Here is an 18,849-nt window from a genome sequence, read left to right as displayed (position 1 = left end):
AAGAAATAAAAGGTATTCAATTAGGAAAAGAGGAAGTCAAATTGTCCTGTTTGCAGATGACATGATTGTATATTTACAAAACTCCATCATCTCAGACCATCTATTGCCTCTCAAGCTGATAAGCAACTTCAGCAAAGTCTCAGGTTACAAAATCAATGTGCAAAAATCACAAGCATTCTTATACATCAATGACAGACAAACAGATAGTCAAATCATGAGTGAACTCCCATTCACAATTGCTTCAAAGAGAATAAAATACCTAGGAATCCAACTTACAAGGAATGTGAAGGACCTCTTCAAGGAGAACTACAAACCACTGCTCAATGAAATAAAAGGACACAAACAAATGGACGAACATACCATACTCATGGATAGGAAGAATCAATATCATGAAAATGGCCATACTGCCCAAGGTAATTTATAGATTCAATGCCATCCCCATTAAGCTACCAATGACTTTCTTCACAGAATTTGAAAAAACTATTTTAAAGTTCATATGGAACCAAAAAAAGCGCCCGCATTGTCAAGATAATCCTAAGCCAAAAGAACAAAGCTGGAGGCATCACGCTACCTGACTTCAAACTATACTACAAGGCTACAGTAACCAAAACAGCATGGTACTGGTACCAAAACAGATATACACCAATCACCAATGGAACAGAACAGAGCCCTCAGAAATAATACCGCACATCTACAACCATCTGATCTTTGACAAACCTGACAAAAACAAGAAATGGGAAAATGATTCCCTATTTAATAAATGGTGCTGGGAAAACTGGCTAGCCATATGTAGAAAGCTGAAACTGGATCCCTTCCTTACACCTTATACAAAAATTAATTCAAGATGGATTAGAGACTTAAATGTTAGACCTCAAACCATAAAAACCCTACGAGAAAACCTAGGCAATACCATTCAGGACATAGGTACGACAAGGACTTCATGTCTAAAACACCAAATTCAATGGCAACAAAAGCCAAAATTGACAAATGGGATCTAATTAAAGAGCTTCTGCACAGCAAAAGAAACTGCCATCAGAGTGAACAGGCAACCTACAGAATGGGAGAAAATTTTTGCAATCTACTCATCTGAAAAAGGGCTAATATCCAGAACCTACAAAGAACTCAAATTTACAAGAAAAAACAACCCCATCAAAAAGTGGGCAAAGGATATGAACAGACAATTCTCAAAAGAAGACATTTATGCAGCCAACAGACACATGAAAAAATGCTCATCATCACTGGCCATCAGAGAAATGCAAATCAAAACCACAATGAGATACCATCTCCACCAGTTAGAATGGCAATCATTAAAAAGTCAGGAAACAACAGGTGCTGGAGAGGATGTGGAGAAATAGGAACACTTTTACACTGTTGGTGGGACTGTAAACTAGTTCAACCATTGTGGAAGATAGTGTGGCGATTCCTCAAGGATCTAGAACTAGGAATACCATTTGACCCAGCCATCCCATTACTGGGCACATACCCAAAGGATTATAAATCATGCTGCTATAAAGACACATGCACACGTATGTTTATTGTGGCAATATTCATAATAGCAAAGACTTGGAACCAACCCAAATGTCCATCAATGACAGACTGGATTAACAAAATGTGGCACATATACACCATGGAATACTATGCAGCCATAAAAAAGGATGAGTTCATGTCCTTTGTAGGGACATGGATGCAGCTGGAAACCATCATTCTCAGCAAACTATTGCAAGAACACAAAACCAAACACCGCATGTTCTCACTCATAGATGGGAATTGAACAATGAGAACACTTGGACACAGGAAGGGGAACATCACACACTGGGGCCTATTGTGGGGTGTGGAGATGGGGGGAGGGTTAGCATTAAGAGATGTACCTAATGGGTGCAGCACTCCAACATGGCACATGTATACCTGTGTAACAAACCTGCACATTGTGCACATGTACCCTAGAACATAAAGTATAATTTTTTTAAAAAGCAGCAGCAGGAAAGGGAAGATGAGACATTGTAGGGTGTTCGTTCAGTCATCAAATATTCACTGAGCACTGAACAAGTGTCAGACTCTATTTTGAGTACTAGAAATGTAGCAGTGCACAAAGAGGTTACAAATCTGTCTTCACAGAGCCTAAATTCTTGTTGGAGCAAGATGGACAAAATAAAATATATACTGCATCCATGATTAGTGCTAAAGAGGAAAAATGAAAAAGGCAAGTGAGCTAGAAACTTTCAGTGGTTCAAATTGTTTGCTAGGGTAGCCAGGGAATGCATCACTGAGATCTTTGAGTAAAGATCTAAAGGAAGAGTGCTAGTTATGATTTGATGGCCTCTTACCTACCAATCCACTCTTTATTACCAGCTCTGCAACAGTGGGGATGAGCCCTTTTAGCACTGCTCCTTTGCAGTTAGCACAATATTAAGCTTTGTCATTGGAATGTTAGGGGTGGGTGTGGACACAGTAGGAGGAAGGCGCCTCTGTTCCTAGTTCTGGTGTGTTCATTTAGTCAACATGTAGCAGGGGTGTTTTGTTTTTCTGTAGCTCCCTTGTGGCACCAGCATGTGCCCCTTCCCAAGGGTAGCTTCCTTTGATATCCCTTCAGGTAACTTCACAATGGAAATCTGATGGTGGGACACTTTCTGTGAATGGCTTCCTCAGGCCAGCCTCACCCAGTTGGCTTTGCAGCAGAGTGCCAAAGGCTTGGTAATTCTTGCCTGGCTTCACAGTACCCCTGTGGACAGATGTGCACTGACTTCTGAAGGGAAGTGCCTCTATGTGGATGGTTTTTTCTAGAGCTCTAGATGGTGGACTTCTAGTGATTCCTGCCAGCCTGTACCTCAATGAGTTTATCTGACATGCAGCGAGCCATAGACATTCTCACTGAAGTCTGATCTCAGTCCTAGAAGTGGTGGTTGCTCCCTATGTCTGCTATTCTTTCAGAGTTCTCTTTATCATTTAACTATTTACTTACTTTACCCATCTCTTCCTCATTCTAGCAATCCCTGATCGCTCTAATCCCACTAATGTTTACACTTAATTGTCCATGTTTATATTATATGACCTGTCTCCTGATTGGACCCTGACCGATACAAGATGTGAAGGGGTAGACCATGTGGTTATCTGAGGAAAGAGTGTTCCAGGCGGAGGGAACTGAAATGCAAAGGCTATAAGACAGTGGAATTCATGGCCAAAGTGGATGGAGCAGAGTGAACAAGGGAGAGAATGACAGTAGGTGAAGTCCAAGAGGTAAAAGAGAGCCATTGAAGTAAATCTGACTTTTTTGGGGGTAAAAAACTTCAGAAGTTTTGGAGCAGCGAAAAGACTGACCTTACATTTTAGGAGGATCACTCTTGGTGCTGTGTTAAGAATATGCTGGTGGGGGACAAATGTAGCAGAGAGACTAGTCAGGAAGCTACTGCAAGAACTGAAGTGAAGCAGAACAGTGATTTGCTCTAGGATGGGAGCAGCAGTAGTGGTGAGAAGTAGCTGGATCCTAGCTCAACCTTGAAGGTAGAATCACTAGAACTTTTTTGACAACTTGAATGCTTGGATATACATTTTAAAAGGAATCCAGGTTAACTCTATGATGTTGAGTCTGGGGAACTGAAAGAAAGAATGGAGTTTACCTTTAGCTGAGATGGAAAATCTGTGAGAGGAGTATGTTTGGGGGAAAATCCCTAGCTCTGTTCTGACTTTGTAGGTTGTAGGTACCTTTTAGAACGCTTAAGAGGCTGTAAGGTAAGGATTTCTAAAGGCAGTCAGAGCTGAAGATAAAAAATGTTGAGCCATCAGCATATGTATGATGCCTTAGTCCTTTCCTGCTGGCATAAAATATCACAGACTTGGTAATTTGTAAAGAACAGAAAAATATTTCTCACGTTCTGGAGACTGGAAGGTCCAAAATCAAGGTGCTGAAACGGTTGGTGTCTGATGAGGGGCCAGTCTCTGCTCCCAAGATGGTGACTTAAATGATGTGTCTTCACACAGAAGGTGGAAGGGCAATAGAGGAGCCTAGCTGGTTCCTTTGAGGTCTTTTATAAGAGTGGTAATCCCATTCATGAGGGCTCTGCCTCTTAATACTATCACATGGGGTCTTAGCTCCCAACATAACGAATTTTGGAGGGACACATACATTCCAACCATAGCAGATGGTATTTAAAGTCAATAGGATTAAATGAGATTACCCTGAGAGAGAGTAAGTTTATAAAGAGAAAAGCCCTGAGCACTAGGCCCTGGGACATTCCAAGGTTTAGAGGACAGGAAGATGGGAGAAGCCAGTAAGGGAGACTGACAGACCAGCGAGGAAGAAAACCAGAAGAAACATGTGTCCTAGAAGCCAAGAGAAAACAAAATGCTTCAAGGAGGAGAGAGTTAAGAACCAAATTAAATACATCCGGTAGGTCTGGTTAGATGATAACTGAGGATGACCATTGGAATGGCAACCTGGACATCACCAGTGACCTTGGAAATACTAGTTTCCACAGACTGGAAAAGGCTCGAGAGGGAGCTTGGGAGAGAATAGGAGGAGAAATACTGGGACCAGTGAGTGTAGACAAGTTTTCTAGGAGTTTTGCTATAAAGAGAAGGAAATAAACAGAGTGGTAGCTGGAGGGGAGAATGGGGCCAAGAGTAGATTAGGGTTTTTTTTTTTTTAATGGAAGAAATAGCAACATGTATGAATGCTGTCAGCATGATAAGCATCATGCAGAAATAAAATAGAGGAAATCAAAATCATTAATCCAGGAGACTATGGTGAAAACTGCTGTAACAGTGCCCTTGAGTAGGAGACAGGGGATGGGGTCAAGGCCTCTGTGGAAGGGTTGGTCTAAGGCTGAACCAGGACCTGCTCTCCTCTGTGGTGGCCAGAAAGAAGACAGGACTGCGGGTAGATTAGGTCAGGATGCTGGTTGGAGCTTTTGAACATTCTTTGCAGATTGTGCTAATTTTCTCAATAAAACAAGAAGAAAACTCATCAGCAGAGAGTAGGGGTGGGGTGGGGTGTTGGAAGATTGAGAAGAGGGGAGGAGGAAGCACAGAATGGTCATTTGAGAGGAGGGGAGCAAGTGGGCCAGAGATGTGCAGGGAATTGCTAGCGGGTATTAGGGCTCCACATAAGCTTGGCGACCAAATATTTAAAATGACTCTGAAATAGGAGTTTTGAGGGTGGGGCAGATTTAAGTGATGCTGATGTCCAGCCTATGCTTGTAGGAATGAGTGGTTGAAGTGGAATGAGGACATCATTTGACACTATGACTCTTTACTGGTTAATCTCCAGGGCAAGAACCATGACTCTCTTTTACCATTGAGTACAGTTCCTGCCATAAAGTAGGTGCTAAATAAGCATTTGCTAAAATACAAATATTTCATAAATTACAGAGTATTTAATACATGACATTAAGCCCTCTCCAACTTCTCACATCTTCCTGTCATTGATCTTCTCCCCAACTCTTAAGGTTACTTAAGAGTTCAAGTCACACTGAAAATGCATCTGCATTTATGAATGATAACAGTAGTTTCTCAGCAAAGAAACTCAAAGACCTATATTATGTGTAAAGTTAGGAAAGGGGCTATTCATTCTGGTCCCAACTTTGATAATACAAAACTCTTTTCTATAGGTCTTTTATTTACCAAAGCAAGTTCACAATGATTCTCTCCTCTCACCTTGAGAATCATCCTGAGACAGAGTTTCATCCCTATCTCACAGACGAGGAAAGCGAAGCCATGATGTTCCTGGGTCACTGGGCTAGTTAGAAATTGAAACAGTAGTGCCTGACCCACACCCCAGGCTGCACAGGCTGTTGACCTTGGAAGGTCACATGATTTTGCTGCTTCTTATGACCCCACTGGCTTTTTAAATGTCTGCTCTCTCTCTCCCCCTCTGGTATCAACCCCCTACAATCCCTTTTTCACTCCTTTCCAGCTTCCCTCCAGTGATATGTCTCAGGCCTGGGTATAAGGGTTAAAAAATGTCCCTATCTCACTCCAGATCTCAGGAACGGTGTTGATGTGTACATGTAACAAGACAGCAGCTCAAAACTCAGCCAGTCATGACTCAAAATTCTTTATAAGAAGCCAAGCTTCTTGGAGTGCACGCCCTGGGGCACCTGGCCTCAATTCCCACCTCCCATCCGAGGGTGTGGATATTTACCAACATCCATTCCTTCCCTGAGATCAGAGCCTAAATACTTCTTACCATTTTCAGAGTGATCACTAAGATGTGGGGACACCACTGTAGGCACCACACGTATTATTGTTTTTATTCTTTTACAGTGAAAACACTCCAAAAACAGTATTTTTACCCGTATTTTACACAGGAGGAAATTGATGCCTGGGGAGGTTAGAACTTGCTCAAGGTTGCTCAGCAAGTAACTGATGGGGCTGAGACTGGGTCCCAGGTCTGAAGACAAAGTCTGTGCTTTAAACTGCTTTTATACTATCTCTCAATCCCTTGCTGAAGAACACAACAGGAGTGACTTCCAGATCAAAACACAGATTTTAATGAGCATCTCCTGCCCTCACTAAGGTTATGGCAGAGTCAGTTTCCTCTAAAGCCACATCTCAACCCAACCTTGACAGGGGAAAAGATCAACATAGGAAGGGTAGGTCACAGGGGCTGGGGATAAGTGATGGAAATGCTAATGTGCCTGCCACACAGGTGAGAGTGGAGAAGAGCAGGGAGGGCAGGGAAAGCAGGAACCAGGTACCGTGGTCCAGGACTACCATGAGGAAGGCAGAAAACAGGAGTTGGAATCCCTGAAAGGGAAGGGACACTCCCAGTCTCTTCTTCCAATGAGCTCCCATCCACTTTCTTTCTCCAAATAGGCTGTGTAGTATTTGCTACCCAGTGCAGTAATTTATCTACTGCCTACCGGCCCCACTAGGCCCTAGCTCACGACTTCCAACAAATCATTCCACTTCCTTTAAGTGGTCTTGCTATGCCTGATGGCTACCTGGATCATTCTTCTTAGACTAGGCTACCATTCAAAATTGAACTGACAAAGAGCAGGACACCCATAGAATAGATGGAGAGGGAAGTTTGCTTGGCAGGACTGTGAAGAACCACCCCAGTGGGGTACCATCCAGGTAATTTTAGGCTCTCTCAGGGACCCAGGCAGAGAAGAAAAGGACTATTAAAATCAAATTTTGCTTACTTTCCCCAGTATACATTTCTATGGGAAAAAAAAAAAAAAAAAAAAAAAAAACCAAAAAACTTGCATCATCTTTTAAGCAAACACGTGCATTTGATTCCTTTTCCTTTAAACTTAAACCACATGACCTCAAATTACATTGTTTTCCACAACTGTTTTTATCTTTGAAAATTTCTACAATATGTGTATTCCATTTATAATGAGGGGGGAAGAATTCCATTTTTACCTGTTTTTAAGGGACAAACTAGAAATAAGATGGCCAAGAACGTAATGAAATTGTAGGCAGTAAGAAAGACAGCCTCCTGCAGAAACGCCTCCCCCAGGTTGGAATTCCACTCACTGGTGAGTCCAGAAGTCATAAGAGCAGATGCTGCGGTAGCAGTTTGGATCATTAGTGTGAATGTGCTGGGGGACTGTGCTATGCTCAGAGGTTGCAGGAAAGATATTGGGCTGGTTCTAGGAGCTGGGAAGAGCAATTTCACTCATCTCGAGCTGCTTAGCAAGGAGAGAATTAACCCACATGGGGAGTCAGCATATGATTGAGTGAAATTAATCCTTCCCTGGCACTCAAAGCCTCTTTAAGAGGTTGCTTTTCCTTTGAAGAAGAGTGGTGGATTTCCAGACATCACAAGGGAAACTTGCTGTATTTAAAGAACATATATGTTCCTGAAAAGTTGTTTTCATAAATTAAATTTTCATATACCAAATCCTACTTTTCCAGACTTTTTTATTATTAAATCAAGAAATCTTCTTCAGAGAATACAGTCAATCCACTCGGGAATAGAGCAGAAGTGACATGCAGCACACTTTTATAACATTATACTTTATAAAAAAAAAAAAAGAAAACTCTCAAAATAAGTTACAAGAGACAAGTTTCTCAAAATAAGTCACAAAATATAAGTAGCCAGAAATATTTGCTTCCTTGGCTAAACAGCTTTGTGAGCCAAAGGAAACCCAATGATACCTGGAAAAAAAAAGGACTGAAAGGTCCCTAGAAGAGTTGTCTAAAAACCCAGTGTGTTTGGACATTAAGATATTGTCTCTTAGCTTCACACCTACCCTTTTATTCTCTTCTCAGATCTCTGGAAACCAACTTTGTACTTTGCCAACTGGATCCCTGTTAGCCCAGGAATAGGAAGTGCTGAAGAGAGGCGGGGCAGCTAGAGGAGAAAGTATGACTGGATCCTTCCTGTTCCTGTCAGTGTCACCACCCCAGTCAGGGTTCTCCATTCTGCAAGGGGCAGCTGGTTCTAGTTTCCATTTCTTCCCATGCTCCTAGAACTAGTCTCATCATGACCCTTGCAATGGTAGATTAGAGCAAGGGTGTACCAGCTCAACAGAATTTCAGGAATTTCATGAGCTAATTTTAAGCACAGTTATAATTTACAATTACATATACTTATTTTATTGTTCTGTTAGGGTTGCTGCAACAAAGTACCACAGATTGGGTGATTTAAATAGAAATATGTTGTCTTACAGTTCTAAAGGCTAGAAGTCTAAGATCAACTCGTCGGCAGGGTTGGTTACTCCTGAGGCTGTGAGACAGAATCTGTTCAATGACTCTCCCCTTGCTTCCGGTTGCTTCCTGGAAATCTTTGGCATTCCTTGACTATAGAAGCATCACTCTGAACTATGCCTTGGGTTTCAATGACATTTTCCCTGTATGCGTTAGTGTGTCTGTCTCCAAATTTCTCCTTTTCATAAAGACACCAGTTGTATTGCAGTAGGCTCCTAATGACCACATTGTAACTTGATCACCTTTATAGTGAAGACCCTATCTCCAAATCAGCTCATATTCTGAGGTACTGGGGGTGAGGACTCCAACATACCTTTTGGGGGAACAATTTAACCCATAACACTTACAATTATATTCTATTTTTAAAAAATTATAGAGAGGGGGAACAGACGTTTGCTAGTGACTAGAGAAGCAGCAAGAGGGTGTGGCTGTAAAGAAGCACGAGGAAGTTCCTTTGGTGATGGGGCAGGTTTCCATCTATATTGTTGTGGTTCTACAAATGTGATGTCATAGAATTATACACAAAGACATAAAGAAATGAGTACATGCAAAAAATGGTCAATTACAAGTCTGTAATCAAAGTACTTGGATTGTGCCAACCTATTTTCTAGTTTTGGTCATATACAGATGCCACTATTGGGGGAAGGTGGATAATGGGTGTGGGGTACTGTTCTTGTGACTCGTAAGCCTGATTATTTCAAAATACAAAATATTTTTTAAAACCAACAAAGATAATAAAAACTCATTACTTCCTAATTATTTTACATTTTACTATCAAATATGCTGTCAGCCCAGCTGTGCAGGTCCCTTCTGAGCTTCCACCTCTTTTCTCTGTTCCTCAGCCCTGGGAATGGCAGCTGTTTTCCTGCAGTTATATCTCCATGCCACCTCAGTGTTTCCTCTTTGCTTCAGTTATCCTATACCAACTTAAATAAATCCTTATATCTGTGAATTATGTTTGTCTTCCTGACCAGTCCCTAATACAGTCAACACAAATGTTCTCTAAATCATCTATGTGGCTTACAAGATATTTTTAAGTCTTTCTTAAAACTAGAAAAGGCCCAGACCTCCATGCCTCTTCTGATTATCACAGGCTTTTATTTTGGAAAATTGATATTCCCCCTAAGAAGGGATGTCAGGAAGCAAAGCTTCTGTTGACCCTGAAGTAGTACAGGCAATACCAGCTATACAGCCCAGATCTGTGATTGTGATTATAAAGAAATCTCAGCAATTTTTTTTTTTTTTTTGAGACAGGGTCTCATTATCAACCAGTACAGTAGTTTGATCAGAGCTCACTACAACCTCGACCTCCTGGGCCCACATGATCCTCTCACCTCAGCTTCCTTTGCAGCTGGAACTACAGGTGCATACTACCACATCCAGCTATTTATTTATTTATTTATTTATTTATTTATTTATTTATTTATTTTTGTATTTGTAGAGATGAGGTCTCTGTTGTCTAGGCTGGTCTTGAACTCCTGGGCTCAAACAATCCACCTCAGCCCCTCAAAGTTCTGGATTACAGGTATGAGCCACAAATTTTTGTTTATTTTTTGAGACAGTCTCTTGCTCTGTGGCCCAGGCTGGAATGCAGTGGCGCAGTCTCAGCTCACTGTAACCTCTGTCTCCTAGGTTCAAGCAATTCTCATGCCTCAGTCTCCCAAGAAGCTGAAACTACAGGTGTGTGTCACCACACCCAACTAATTTTTGTATTTTTAGTACAGATGGGGTTTTGCCATGTTGGCCAAGCTGGTCTCAAACTCCTGGCCTCAAGCCATCCACCCATTTTCAGCCTCCCAAAGTGCTGGGATTATAGGCACAAGCCATGGTGCTTGGCCCACTTTTTAAAAATGATTTCTCCACTGATTGTAAAGGTAATCCATGCTCATATAGTATATTACAACGAGTATAAATAAATGAACACATAATCCCAGCATACAGAGAGATTTCTGTTGATACTGATGTATTTTCTCCTATAAGTCTTGTGATATAATATAAATAACTTGTATTTGTCTATACATGTATTCTTTAAAATATGTCAAATGAAAATGGATAATGCTGCGTTAAGATATTTATCAATCACTGTTCTTCCCCCAGTTTGAACTGTTTGAATTCCCCGTTTGAACTATTTCAATCCACTGATAAATATAGACTTCAGATACTGATGGAAATATCAACCTTAATGCTTGCAGGAAAAGCTTTGTGAACATGGCTGGGATTTGTGGCCAAATAAGCTTTCTCATTGTCATCCCATTCCTACTTCAGTCCTGAGAATGGGGTTCTGAAGGCAGACATTTTGCCATTCAGCTGCAAGTGAGATGATTGACTGATGTATCCTTTGATTCCCCAGAGGAGGGGCAGAGCAGTAGGCAGGTTTGGATCCACCTGTGAGCTCAGGAATGGAGGCAGGAGCACAGCACTTCCCACCTGTGTCGTAGACCTCTCTCCAGCAGACAGACCTGCTCACTGGGGACCAGCCAGTACACACAAACTCCCCCAAAAAGAGGGATGAGGAGCAGTAGGAGTCCAATCCCAATATCTCACCAGCCAAGAACATTATTCCTTCTCTTTTGCAGAGAAGTGGGTGAGACAAAATGAAAAGAAAAGCTGAATGGGTTTGCGTGCCAAACTTCTCTTAGAAACACAAGACCTAAGGAATAGGAAAGCCCCTCAGAGACGCTGTTTGTATCTTGTTCTTTTTAAGTAATGCTGTATTGTAAGCATCTATCAGTCATCAAAATATCCTTAAAACATGATTTTGTACTTTTTTTAACATAAAATAATACAGTTTTTGTAGAAATTTGAGAAAGAAGGCAAGCTACAAGAAAGAAAATGAGAAGCATAGTAATCCTGCCATCCAAAAATAACCAGTGCTACATTTTGGCATCAATCCTTCTAATGTTTGTTCTATGTATATGTACACATTTGTCCCAACTGAATTACATAGCACATATTGTTTTGTAACATGTTTTTCATTTAATGTTTCTAAAACATCTTTATATATTTTCCCACTTGTCTATTGCTGTGTAACAAACTACATCAAAACTTCATGGTTTAAGACAATAATTTATTTTGTTTATGATTGTGTGGATCAGAGCCCAGCCACATTCAATGAGATGGAGAAATGGATTCCAGTCCTTGAAGGCAAGCAGCAGGGTCACACACAGAAGAGCATGTGGAATGGAAGAGATTTTCACAGCCTTCTTTGGAGAATACAGTATGCTACTTATGTTATTAAAGAGTCTTCATAACTGCAATGGCTGAATATTCTAATTAAAAATGTATCATCATTGATTTAATGAATTTCAATTTGTGGAAACTTTAGAAACAATATTACAAACACCTTTATGATCAATATTCTTCTACAAAAGACTATCTGCACCTCTGAAAAATTTTTATTAGGTTAACTATTAAAAGTAGAATTACCAGGTGATATACAGTTAAAACTACCTCATATAAATGGCCAAATTTCCAGAGAAACCCTTATTTAGATCCAGTTCACTTAAAAATGTTTTATTCTTTGAAAGAAAAATATTCCCATCAATACTCTTTAAAAATACTGTTGACAATTGTCATCTATTATTTTTACAGATAGTTTTTGAATATGAATGAAATTTCCACTGAAATTTGTATTGGAGTTTAATTAAACCTATAAATGAACCTGGGATGAAGTGGCCTGTCTAAACTATTTGGTCTTGCGGTCCAGATGTCTTCTACCCTGATCTTTTATACTCATTGGGAGAAATTTATAATATTCATGATTGAATGATTTTTAGCATTTTACACTTTGTAATTGCTTAAGGAGGAGCTCTTTCCCTGCTATACACTTGAACTGATTAACAATGTGTAATTGGGTAAGCAATTGTTTTATATATCTATACGTGTTTGGCCAGCTTTCTAAATTCTTATTTATTCTAATAGTTTTTAATTGATTGTTAGGCTTTCTGGGTAGACAATCATATTAACAGCAAATAGTGAGACTTCTGATCTCCTTTCCAGTAGCCCTTATTTCTGTTCCCTATCTTTTTGCATTGGCTAGAATATTCAAGACAATATTAGTAGCATAGTGAGAATAGGTATTTTATCTTATTCCTGATTTTAATGAAAATATATTTAAAGGTGTTTCCCCATTAAATGATATTTGTTTAAAATATTCCTTACCATTTAAAAAAAAAAACCTCTAGTTTCAGTTTATTTAGAATTGGTACGTAATTTTTTCTGAAATGACTTTTAGCCCTCCACTGAGATCATGTGGATTTTTACCTTAGATTTACCAATATATTTCATATTAAATGATTCTTACATTCCTGAAATAATCCAATAAAATCATGAATTGGCCTCATACACTTAAAACTTTTAGCATTTTATTTAGAAATTTTGAGCTTTTATACATAGTGAGAATGGTTTGTAATTTTGTATTTTATGTCCTCTTCCTCAAAGTGTTACAGAATTTTTGGAGGTTCTTACTTTACCATTTCAGAAGAAGTTTCTCCATCTTTACCCCTAATTTGTTTGATTGAGACCTGTATCTTTATCTTAAAAAACTGAAGAGATAATTTGAGGCTTCTCAAAGTGCTGTCTTTTCAGAGAGTAATTTGCATTTGCTTCAGTCAGAAGGGAAAAAAACTGTCAATCCCAGATCACTATAATCCAATAGTGGTGAGGTGATTAAAGCCAAGCTTCAATCCTTTCAAGGGACAGGCTATTCCTGGTTCACCTTTACGCCAGTGATGTGTCCATTCACAGCCTTTACCCAAATCATGGAGTTTTATCAGGGACCCCATCTCTGAGAGACTCCTGGTCCCCCTAAGTCTGCTGAAAGTCCTACTCAGCATCTTAGCACCTCTGCTCATCTTCTGGCATTGGAAGACACTCTTAGGAGAAAACTGGCCAAAAGATCCAAGCTCTCCCCGATGGGTTTCCCTCTTCTCACAGAGCTTGGCCCAATAATTCTTGATTGACTTCTATTACATCTGATACTTTCAAATATGCTTTTAAAATGTATTATTTTGTCTCGCTTTTCTAGTCACCCTCAGCTGGAGAATGGGTTTGAACCACCAAGCCAGTGACTACCGGAAAGAGCACGTCAGCCATCACATCTGCAGGAAGCACGAAACAAGAGATGGCGGGAGGGGGATGAACCTTCCAGCTGAGTCACAGACATTTGCAAAACCTTCTCAGATGGTCCACACAACACTCCTGCTTGTGCCTCATTGGCCAGAATGTAGTCCCAGGGCCACTCCTGGCTTCAAGGACGGCTAAAGACTTTTAGCACAACATATTGCCTAAATAAAATCTGGGTTTTATTGCTAAGAAAAAAAAAGAAGAGCGGCTATTGAGTAAGCAGCAGAGTCTCTGCCATATTCCTTGTCTATAAAATGGAAACATTAATACCTAACTTATGGAATTGATGTGACTATTAAAGGATATAATGCAGGTAAATGTCTTAGCACAGTGCCAGGGTGGACATTTGATCAATATTAGCAACAATATTTATTGCTATACAGTAATTTTACTATAATAGACTATTATATGACAAACAGGAAAAAGAAACAATCTTTTAACTTCCTTTTTTCTAGTTTCACAGTTACCTGAAGCCCCATATAAATTCACTCAGATAAACTTAGGAATGAAATTTCTACTATCATTGTTTTGTTTCAAATGATGGAGTATTTGCTTAGTATAGAATAGCTGTTTATAAATCTAGCAAATTAATAGGTATTAAAACCATGTAATTACACTCTGGATTTTCTTGCACTGTCCACATTTTTACACAGCTTCATTAACTTCAATCTAACAAATGTATAAATAAATGTAATTTACTTTTTATGCCTTTGTAAGATCCACATCCTATTAAACAATGCAACGCACACTTCAGCACAAATCCTTTTGTCAGATAAAACTTCTGATTTTTAGTTGGAAATATATAGGTGTTGGCATTCTTATAATAGCTTCTGTATGATATTTGGAGATATTCTGAGAGTTCTTTGCCCTTATTTTTACCTTTTACCACAACCGCACCCAGTGTTATACATATGGGTATGCATAAATTACAAGGGGTCACAGAACTTTTCATTGAAGCAGCAACAACAAAATACACTATGGTATCCACCTTCCTTCAGGGATCAGATATGAGTGAGGTAGTAAGTGTACGTGTGTGCATGTGTGTGTGTGCATGCATGGATGTATGTTGGAACCCCAGCATGGCAATAGTGTCACTGCTGGTGATTATCAGAAGAAAAATTACCAGAGAGACACAAATTAATTACTTTATTATGCAGTGAGAATAAGAAGCTGAAAGTTGTTTCAGCAAATTCTATTTTTAAGCAAATAATTATTGGGTTTCCAATGCTCTAAATTAAGTAATTCTCCTCAAGACTTTCCTTAAGGCTCCCTCTTTGAACTCCAGTGGCTGGCAAAGAATTGCAGCTGGCTTTGGGATGGGCTTTGGATTTCATTTGTAATTATTTTTTTCAACCATGCTATCCTCAAAATGAAATCTCCTCAGCAGTGTTTTTCTTCCCCCAGTAATTAGGATTGGTTGTATCAAGTTATTCACAATTTTTCCCCCTTATTTTACAAAAGGTGGTATTGAGTAATATAAAGCTTAAAAAAAGGAACTTGGGGCTAGGCACAATGACTCATGCCTGTAATCTCAGAAGTTTGGGAGGCTGAGGCAGAAGGATCACTTCAAGTCAGGAGTTCAAGACCAGCCTGAGCAACATAGTGAGACCCTGTCTCTACAAAAGAGAAAATAAAAATAAGCCTGGCATAGAGGTACACACCTATAGGAAGATCACTTGAGCCTCAGGCTGTCAAGGCTGCAGTGAGCTGTGATCATACCACTGCACTCTAGCCTGGGCAACAGAGCAGGCCCCTGTCAAAAAATAATAATAATAATAATAATAATAATAATAATAACTTGAAACCAAGTCTAAGACCAGGTTATGCCACCTCACTGGTTTTGTGACCTTGGATATTATATTAATCTGGGATATTATATTAATCTGAATATGTATGTAGTATAAGGAATGGACTCTGCAGTTATGGAGACTGAGAAGTCCCAAGATCTGCAGTTTGCAAGCTGAGACCCAGAAGAGCTAATGGTATCGTTCCAGTCTGAATTCAAAGGCCCAAGAACCAAGAAAGTCATTGGTCTTAAGTTCCAATCCAAGTCCTAGTCCAAAGACAGGGGAGGACCAATGTCCCAGCTCAAAGAAGTCAGGTAGAGAGCGAATTTTTTCTCAGCATTTTGTTCTATTGAAGCCTTCAAATAAGTATATGAGACCCACCCACATTGGGAAGGACAATCCGCTTTACTCAGTCGATAAACTTAAGTGTTATCCTCATCTAGAAACATCGTGATAGACACACCCCAAGTATTTAACCAAATATCTGGGCACTGTATAGCCCAATCAAGTTGACATCTAAAATTAATCATCAAAGGTATCCCATAACCTTCACCTGTGCTGAAGAAGTGAGATAAGTATGTTAGCACCTTTGAAACTAAGAAGTACTGGATACACTTATTATGTATTGTTAAAATGGCCAAAAATGGCAACAAATAGCTAGCTACATAATAAGCATTATAATGGCTCCCTTTTTAGGACATTTTGAGGATTTATAATATGCTTGGCACTGACCTAAGGGCTTTACATACATTAATTTATTCAGCCCTCACAATAACCCTTTGAGGTAAAGATTAGAGTTTCTCTAATTTACCCTTCAGCTACAGGAAGGTTAAATAACTTGGCCAAGATCACAGAACTAGCAGGTGGCAGAGCCCAGTTTCAAACCCAGATATTTTGGCTCTCGAGTCCATGCTCTAACAGCCACACACCATCACCTGCCTGAGGCTAGTGGGGATGACGATCAGTCCAAACGCCTGAACACATCTGCTCACTTCTCTAGCCCTTTGCTTTTCAGCAATGGTGTCAGGCATCCCTTTAAAGCATCCTAAAGATACCCTAATGCAAAGACGGTTAGAAACATGGCCAGTTTTAACGAGAGGATACTCAAGATGGAGAGAAAAGGCAGAGAGGTCTGGGCATGAATAACTCATTGGGGTGTGGGTAGAATGGTTAGAACTAGGCTAGTGAATCATTGCCCATCAATCCACCATCAACCCATGCCCCCCAAGGTGGGGATATCACTCAGGGTGATAACTTCTAATTCTTAGATTATTTTATCTGGTCACCAGCAGAATCTGAGAAGATGGAGAAATAGGGTTGGTGAAATTTCATAAGGGGAAGTAGAGAGAGGGAGGTCTGAGTAGAGGAAGAGATGCTCAGTGGACCAGGCAGGGGTCCCCTGAGGGCAGGTTTACTGGTCAGTGGGCAGCATGAGAGTTCTGTGGTCTGAAGAAGGCCTATGTGAGATGAGCTCAGAAGTAGTGGTGGGCAGAGCAAGGGGACTCAGACAGCCATTGTCCACTGCAAGATCTTGTCTCTGCCACATCCAATAAGCACAATGTTCATAATTCCATTAACAAGAGTTATTAGATTTTGCAGAGACTGGCTCCTGTGCATAGTAGGGTTTGTGGGAGGCTGAGGAGGGCACAAGGACAGAGCACAGGCAGGGCTAGGGCCTGTAAATGACCTCGGCAAATCAGGTTCTTCACTGAACTACCATTGACCCATCTATAAACTAGAGAGAATAATCTCAGACTGGTTCATCTCACATGGTAGTCGTGAGAAACAACCGAGACAATGTACTTTGTAAATAGCATCTGGGAGAGCCAACGAAGACACCCCTCCAGGTGCCTGGACTCTGGGGCATCGCATTTCTGGCTTGCCAAATTTCACCTTTGCTCACAACTTTTCAACTTGAAACCAGAATAGAGGGGCAACCAAGCAAGCAAAGCACGATGTGCATGCAAAATCACCTTGTTTGATCTCAAAGTCGTGGGGATCAAAACCACATAATGGAGCCTCTGCAACCTCTGGAAATTTGATCTCATTCAAGGACGGTGTTCAATAGAAGAAGTGTTCCTGGGCCCCAGGCAGTTCAAAACCTTGGCTAGATTGGCAAATATTTCAGCAGGAGGTTAGCAAAATTGATGTCAACTTAAATGAGCCTCCTCTGTGGTGCTGCAGAGGTCCATGTTTGCACTGCAATATTTTCCATTACTATGTAAAGAAGAGAGTGTCCCAGCACATCATCAGTGCAGGCTTTCATAGTAAGTGCCTGACACAGGGGTGGGCCAAACATAGAAAGCAGTGCTCAGAGGCAGTGGTAACACAGCCGAAGCTGGTAACACTGGGAGACTTGGGGAAGCATTTCCAGGCTAGAGACTGCATTTCTGCAGCCTCATGAGGACCCTCAGCCAGCAGAGCAACAACACTGCAAAGTGCATGAGCTCAGGCAGACCCAGTTCAAATCCCACAGTGCCAGGATTTGTGTAACCTTGAGACAGTGAACTTGAGTCACCATTTCCTCACTTACACGAAATTAGTAAAATAAGCCTACTCCTAACCCTGATTCCCACTTTCCTCTGGACTGGATAACGGACAGATATCTGAATGATGTGATGATCAAGCAGATGATGGTTGTAGGCAGCCTAGTCTATAGGACATGCTCAGTCATTCCTGGTGCCTTTGCCTGTCCCCACTCAGACCGCTGAATCATATTAGAAGTGATTTCTGACAAGTAACTGATGGTCTGATTTTTAACAAGGTAAAGACTGGGAGGCTTTAATGCTGGCTACCCTAGAGAGCCTCAACCACAGAGAAGAGCTGCTAAGCGCGTGTGCTGATGGTCAGTGACAGAGCCCAGGTGGTCCTGAGCATCTTACTCTGTGCCTTCGACTCTTTTCCTTGATCTGAGGAACAAAGCCTGAAGGAGAAATAGAGGAGGACCAGGAGGTTAAAGAGTCAGTGGGCTCCAGCTCCCAAGACCTGGAAACACTAGAGATTGGTGTTAAACATCAGGTGACAGAGGTCTCAAGAGAATCTTCAGCAGAGTCTCTGCCCCCAGGGCCCACAGTGTGCAGAAAGTGCCAAGTGGTGGGAATGGACAAGCCCTGGCAGGCCAGGGACATCAATAGAAGGAATTCCACCTCGCAGCCCATCATAGACCACTCCATGTCTTATAGCTCCTTTGCCTCCCATGGCACAGTGCTTGATGTTTACAAGTGAGCCCCATGGAAAAAAGGGTAAATCAGTGGGAGTGAGGAGATGGGGGTGCAGGTGGGGGCAG

Source organism: Chlorocebus sabaeus, chromosome 21 (assembly GCF_047675955.1).
Source record: "Chlorocebus sabaeus isolate Y175 chromosome 21, mChlSab1.0.hap1, whole genome shotgun sequence".
NCBI lineage: Eukaryota > Metazoa > Chordata > Mammalia > Primates > Cercopithecidae > Chlorocebus > Chlorocebus sabaeus.
Note: the sequence above shows the minus strand (reverse complement) of the source record.